We start from the raw sequence: 6,000 nt of genomic DNA, 5'->3' as shown, positions 1-6,000 counted from the left end.
ATGAAGGGTGGGGGTGGGGGGGCTGGTGCTGGAGAATGGGGTGTGCAGCCATCTTGCATTCCAAAGGGACTCAAGCAATAATGGAAAACTTCTGGATTTGGTGTTGGACTTTAATCTTCCTGGGGTTGGCTTGAAATATTTGCAACCCTCTCAAATCGGGTTTCCTGTTAATAAAAACCTATTTCTGTGACTGGACCTGATGGTGCACAGTTACACTGTCACTCTAAGAAAAATAGATTGAGCTGGAAAACATTTTCCAAATCATCCATCAAAATAATACACTGACAGTTGAGTGGTGACATTTTTGGGAAACTCCAGGGTTCCTGGTTATTAATTTTTGGCCATTCACTGAAATAGTAGTATTCAAACTTTAGCATGCATCAAAATCACCTGGAGGGATCTTTAAAACACAGCATGATGCACCCCACCCCCAGAATATATGATTTAGTAGGTCTGGGGGGGGGGCACTTATAATTTGCACTTCTAACTAGTTCCCAGGTGAAGCTACTGCTGATGAGGACCACACTTTCAGAACCTTGGCACTAGAATAAATTCCCAGATTTCAGCCAGAATTCTAAGACCTGCTGAAGGGACCAAGTTGAGCAAATCATGAAGGCTTACTAAACATTTATAGAATCACTGAAATCATCCAAATTGCCCCCATCTTCAAATGTCATCATTGGGAAATCTTCAGGTATATCTACAGAAGATACCATTGATTTGATGACATCAAAGCAATTACGTTAGCTCACAGGAACTGTCACACCATCTCTAGGAATCATCATTTCCAGTGCACCTAGCAATGAAATTGAATGTGTTTCAAAGCTTGCAGAATAATTTGGGACAATTATCACTATTCAAACTACTAGATGGCTAGAGTAGATTTTGGTTTGGACTAACTTGGTTTAGATTGGATTCCATAGCCCAAAAATCTATTGAGTAGTCATTATTGAAAGACAATTCCTACTTCAAAGCAATAGAGTCACCTTTGCTGTTATGCAGATATTGGGAACACTGGCAGTGTAGCATTTTTTTCTCGGGTTTCATGTGAGGAAACAAATGCTATAGTCAATATGGTTACAACTGCATACACTTCTTGAGCTAATGTATCCTAATTAAATACATCAATGTAACCTGGATGTAGCTGTATGGAATTCAGCTTTGCAATCACATAAGCAATTACTGTAGATTATTACTTCATTACTATATATATGTGAGATGCATGTGACAATTCTACAGTATGAGCATGATACTAAAATGCTTGAAGTCGTCATAGCAGAGCTTTCTTAATTTCCTGCAAATCCACCAACAGATTTATTTGAATTCATACTCATATGTTCTTTTTTTCCTCCTTGTCACAAAGGAATAAGCACCCGCCTTTCCTCCCATTGAAAAGGCAACCACACCACTGGTGCTCTAGATGTTCCCATCCTCCCAAAGCACCTTTCCTTCATTTCAGTCTCTCTCCCAAGAGCAGAATATTACTCAAATTGTGGTCTTTGAGTCAACAACATTAACATAATCTGGGAGCTTTTTAAAAAGGTAAATTCATGGGCTCCACCCGAGATCTACTAAGTCAGAAACTCAGGGGATGGGGCCAGCAATCTGTGTTTTAACAAACTCAAGAAAATTTTAATTGTCACTAAAGTGTGAGAAGTACTAGGGTGATGCAGTGGTTCTCAGCCACCTACGCAAGTATTGATGTATCTGTCTGATCCCCTTTAACTGTTTCATTCATCTATGGCACAGCCTGGGCACTGGATTTTTTTTTTTTTAACCACTGTGTTTAATTTCAGTATATCTTATTTTATTTATTTATTTAATTCCCATTCTCCCTAATCCCTCCCCTTTGGCAACCATGAGTTTGTTCTCTATATCACTGTTCATACATTTGTTTTGTTTTGTTTTAGACTCCATATGTAAGTATAATCATATGGTATTTGTTTTTATCTGACTTCCTTCACTTAGTATAATACCTTCTAGGTCGTCCATGTTGTCACAAAAGGAAAGATTTCATTCTTTTTAATTGCTGAATAATATTCCATTCCAGCCATTGTTAATATAATAACAGTTTGCATGACACTGATGCAAACTTGCTACCAAGGAGGATGGACTGCGATACGCATATGTGAACAACAATGACTTCACTGTACTAGTCAGTGGGGGCAGTAGATACTGTTGAGTGAGAATGTGTACTCTGTGGCTGTCACATTCAAAATGACTGAGCAAGCAGAGCAACAAATTTGCATCAAATTTTGCATTAACTTGAACATTCCTCCATGGAAACTATTTAGATGATTCAGAAGGCTGCAGCTATGGGCAACTGATGATTAGCAACTTCATCACAACAACATACCCACTCATGCATCATATCTCGTGCAGAGTATCTGGAGAAACATCAAATCACTCAGGTGACTCAGCCCCGCTACAGCCCAGATTTGGCTCCCTGCAACTTCTGGCTTTTTCCAAAACCAAAATCACCTTTGAAAGAAAAGAGATTTCAGACCTGTCAATGAGATTCAGAAAAATATGACGGAGCAGCTGATGGCAATTGGGAGAACTGTATGAGGTCCCAAGGTGTTTACTTTGAAGAGGACTGAGGCGTCATTGTCTTATGTACATGTTTCTTATATCTTCTTCAATAAATGCCTGTTTTTTAATCATTGCATGGCTGAATACTTTCTGGACAGACCTCACATACTTGTATATGTATACCTAACATATATATGTCACATCTTATTTAACCATTCATCTATTGATGAACATCTAGGTTGCTTTCACATCTTAGCTATTACTAGCAATGCTGCAATAAACATAGGGTGAACATGAATTTTTAAAAAACTAGACTTCTTTTAAGAGCAATTTTAGGTTCAAGACTCAGAAATTTCCCATATACCCTCTGCCCCCACAAACACACTGGCCTTGAAATCTTCTAAACTCTCCAGGTGATTCTCATGTTTAGACAAGTTTTGGAACCACTCACAAGAATATTTTTCTCATCAGCATTTAGACATGCTCTAGATTCTATTAATTTTCCCTCTAATATTCTTCAATCACATGTCTGCCTCTAGCTTTTGTTCTTGTTCTTTCATATCTAAGCTTGACTATTCTCTTTCTCCACTTCCTCACCTCCTATTTACCACCCAGTTTATTGTGGTTTCTCTTGCACTTTCACCACTCCCTTATTGTCACCAAGGGATCCTTTTAAACCTTATCTTACTTGACTTCTCTAGGGCATGTGGAGTTGTTGACAAGTCTTTTCAGAACTCTTCTCTTTCACTGGTTTCTAGAGATCCCATTCTCTGAGGTTTATTCCCCACTTCTCCCCACTCAGTGTCTATTGTTTTTTCTCCTGTGCCCATCCCCTAAAAGTAGATGAGTGAGTAAAAAAGCTGTGGTCCATTGCACAAAGGAATATAATACTTGGCTATGAAAAAGAAGGAAATCTTACCTTTTGTGACAGCCTGGATGGACCTGAAGAGCATTATGCTAAGTGAAATAAGCCAGCCAGAGAAAGACAAGTACCATATGATTTCACTTATGTGTTGACTCTAATGAACAAAATAAACTAACAAACAAAATAGAAACAGACTCATAGATATAGAGAACAGACTGACAGCTGTCAGAGGGGAGGGGTGTGGAGGGGGGATGGATAGAAAACCTGAAGGGATTAAATAGTACAAATTGGTAACTGCAAAATAGCCACAAAAATGTGGTTTGCAGCATGGGGAACATAGTCAGTAATGTCAAGATAACTGGGTCTGGGGCCAGGTGGGTGCTTGGGGCAGCAGGGGAGCACTCAGTAGGCCACTATGCTGTATATATGAAACAAGTGGGAAATGATATTGAATGCAAACTGTGGTTGAAAAATTTAAACATATTAGATTAATTTTTATTTATCAATAAGTAGTATATGAATAGTCTAAAAAGTCAAACACTGCTGAAAGACTTAGGAGTCTCTGGCTATTCCCTTCCACTCATTTTTCACAAAAACAAGCAAAAAAATTCTTGCTAGAATTTTTCTTTGGAATTTTATTGACTCTAAAGAACAATTTCTGGATAACTGACATTTTAAAAATATTGAAACATCCAATATAGAAAGCATGGTATATCTCTCTTTTATTTAGGTCTTTAATTTCTGTCATCTAAAGTTTTGTAATTAACATAATAGAGGTCTTACACATTTCTCATTAACTTTTTTCTTTATATTTTTAATGTTGATGCTGTTGTACATGCATCTTTTAAATTGTATATTCTAATTTTTGTTTCTTGTATATGGAAATACAATTTATTTTATGCATATTAACTTGCTAAATTTAAGTCCTAGCAGTTCTTTGTAGAGTCTTTTGGATTTTTTGTGCACACACTTGTCACTTGCTAATAAAAAATAATTATACTTTACACTTTTCAATCTTTATGGGTTTTCTTTCTTTTTCTTGCTTTTTTGACTTGGCTAGGGCATCAGTTATAATGGCGAATAAAAGTATTGGTAGTAGACCTCTTTGTTTTGTTCTCAGCTTTCTTTAAGAAAGAAACTATTGACATTTCACCCTCATATAAAGGGGTAAGCAAAAGTAGGTTAATATTAATAACAAATAATACAATAACTAATAAATAAATAGTAATAAACTCTGTGGCCCTGGCCAGGTGGCTCAGTGGATCAGAGCATCATTCTGTGCAGTACAAGATTGCAGATTCTATTCCAGGGGTCAGGGCACAGACCTAGGTTGCAGTTTCCATCCTTGGCAAGGGCGCATACTGGAAGGAGGCAACTGATGGATGTTTCTCTCACATCAATGTTTCTCTCCTTCTCAAATGAATTTTTTAAAAAAATCCTTGGGCAAAGATTAAAAAACAAAACAAAACTGTTTCCTATATTCACAACTGCAAACCTACTTTTGCCCACCCCTGTATGCTGTTAGTGCTAGGTTTTTAATAGATACTCTTAATCAAATTGAAGAAGCTTAATTCTGTCCCTAAATTGCTGAAATTTTTACCAGATTAAATTTAATGGAAGGATTTTTATGCATCTGGTGATAACATCATATGGTTTTTCTCCTTATTTTTAATGAGTTAGTAAGCTATATTCACTAATTTTTGATTATTTAACTAACTTTGCATTCCTAAAATATCAATTATAATTTCACATGCCACTTGATCATATATTTCCCCCCCACTGGGTTATGTTAGTTAAATGTTCTGTTAAAGATATTTACATCTATGTTCATATGTAATTTTAGTCTATAGTTTTTTTATTCTTGTTATATCCTTGTTGAGTTATGTAATCAGAGTTAACTGGCCTAATGGGGTGCTGGCAAATGTTAAATTATTAGCTTTCCAGGGGAATAAGAGGATTTGACTTATAGTGATTAATTATTACTTGGTGAACACACTCCTATCATAGCTGATTTCAATCTACCAATGTGATGTCACTGATAGCTGAGTTGGGAAGAGATGCTCACCATTGCCCCTTGTTCACCTGTGTAAGTTGGCTTCACTACCACTCTTCTCATCTAAAAATTGAAACATTTGGCAATTGTTCCATCATGCTTTATACACTGAAAGAATTGATGTAGTATTGGTATTTCTACTTCCTCTTTAAGTTTTTGTTAGCATTCACAGGGTTTAACTGAATTTGAACATTTGTTTATATAATATATATTATATATTTCTGAAATATATTTTTTCTCATTTTTCTTAGTATAAATTATTTCCCTCTTCTACAAAGAACATGTCCACAATTACACTGTGTTTTTCAAGTAAAGCTCTTATCTATATAAGTACCATATTGCCATATTCCAGGAAAAAGAAAATCAAAAAGAGAAAAAGGCATAAAGAACATCATGATCCTACTATCTGACAAGTACATTTGTAGTTAGCTAAATAATTAGCAGTGGTTTTTGTCAATGCTATTAAAGAAAGATTTATGCTAATTAATGATTCACTTTATCTTATGCTAAAACATTAGTTTAATCAGTGGCTCAATTTCTCTTTAGCTAA

This window comes from Furipterus horrens, unplaced genomic scaffold (genome assembly GCF_987537825.1).
Source record: "Furipterus horrens unplaced genomic scaffold, mFurHor1.1.pri manual_scaffold_1, whole genome shotgun sequence".
Classification (NCBI taxonomy): domain Eukaryota; kingdom Metazoa; phylum Chordata; class Mammalia; order Chiroptera; family Furipteridae; genus Furipterus; species Furipterus horrens.
Note: the sequence above shows the minus strand (reverse complement) of the source record.